The sequence below is a fragment of the Condylura cristata genome, unplaced genomic scaffold (assembly GCF_000260355.1).
Source record: "Condylura cristata isolate star-nosed mole 26May11 unplaced genomic scaffold, ConCri1.0 scaffold00023, whole genome shotgun sequence".
Taxonomy (NCBI): domain Eukaryota; kingdom Metazoa; phylum Chordata; class Mammalia; order Eulipotyphla; family Talpidae; genus Condylura; species Condylura cristata.
Genome location: NW_004567124.1, coordinates 1 through 1,359, shown reverse-complemented (window position 1 = coordinate 1,359; position 1,359 = coordinate 1).

The following is a 1,359-nucleotide window of genomic DNA, read 5'->3' as shown; positions in this document are numbered from 1 at the left end:
AGTAGGAGTAGAGAGGAAGCAAAATAAACCAAGTTCTTTTGCCAGGAATTTTCTGCAAATGCAAAGGGGTAATTTATTCTTAAATAGCTATAATAGTAAACAAAGATTTAAGAGAGTCTAGCTAAAAACAAACTTTGGAATTCATCCAAATGTTGAAGTCACAAAAAGGAAAACTTGCTTAAAAGATATGAGATAAAAACATAACGGAAATTTAACGGAGGGTCTGCACATGGCCAAAAAGTAAACATGCCTACTTCTCATCATCACCGTAATTATATTACTATTTAATCTCTTTCATGTGCCATTGTCTAAACAGTTGCCAAACTCTTCCTTCTGTTATTTGCTGGTCATCAGTTATCATCACCTTTGTCTGTTTCCTTGGAACCCAAGAAGATTCTTGCAGGGGAGAATACAGTCCCCCTCCCTTCGACCCACCTTATCACCATCAGTACCTCTTCTAGCAAAAGATCTATGACAGTGTTGTCAGGCAGTCAGAGAAGTCAACACACTAAATTTTGTTCTGTCCACAAGCTTTGCCCACATCCTCCCACCCACCCACACACAGGACAAGAAGCTATATACACCAATGCCATTTCGAGAGGAGCCTAATTAGCAGTACTGCATACTGTAGCCAAGCACTGCATTAGAGTTTTGGGATTCTCAAACTGAGATCATCTGGTCAAGGGAATTGTCTCAGAGGATTCTGAAGGAAAGAGAAAACAGGTGCATATTTTCCTATAAAAAAGTATGACTCATCTTGTTTTAAATATCCAGTTTCTTTATTTTATGATCCAGAAGAAACCCTAATGAGAAAAAAAATATTTTATACTTTTTAAATTTAAAAATTCTAAAGAGTACGGTAGAACAGTTATATAACTTAGTCATAAGCACACAACTCACTTTGTGTTCAAAGTTCAAACAATTACAAGCAGCAAACACCAGTAAATAAAAAGACAGATAATAAAGTCAAATGTGAACGTTTAAATACAAATAGATTAGAAGAGATAATCTAAACAGAAATAGAGATGGCGACATGTGTCTGGAACCCTTTCCTCCTGAAGAAACAACAGGATACCAGCCAAAATATTGATTGAGTATAGAAACAACTGGTAAAAGTAAGATAATTCCAAAACAAACCTAGCGTTAAAAGGACACAGAACTAAGTGCACTGAAATTATCTAATTCAAAAGACAAAAACAAACAAAAAAAGAGTAGTGCAGGTGTCCTTTCAAATTAGTTTTTTGAGTGCTCGCTTTAGCAGCACATGTACTCAAATTAGTTTTTTGAGCCCTTTTGGTAGAACCCTAGGAGTGAGTTGCTGCATCTGATGGTAGTTCCATTTTTAGTGTTTTGTGGACC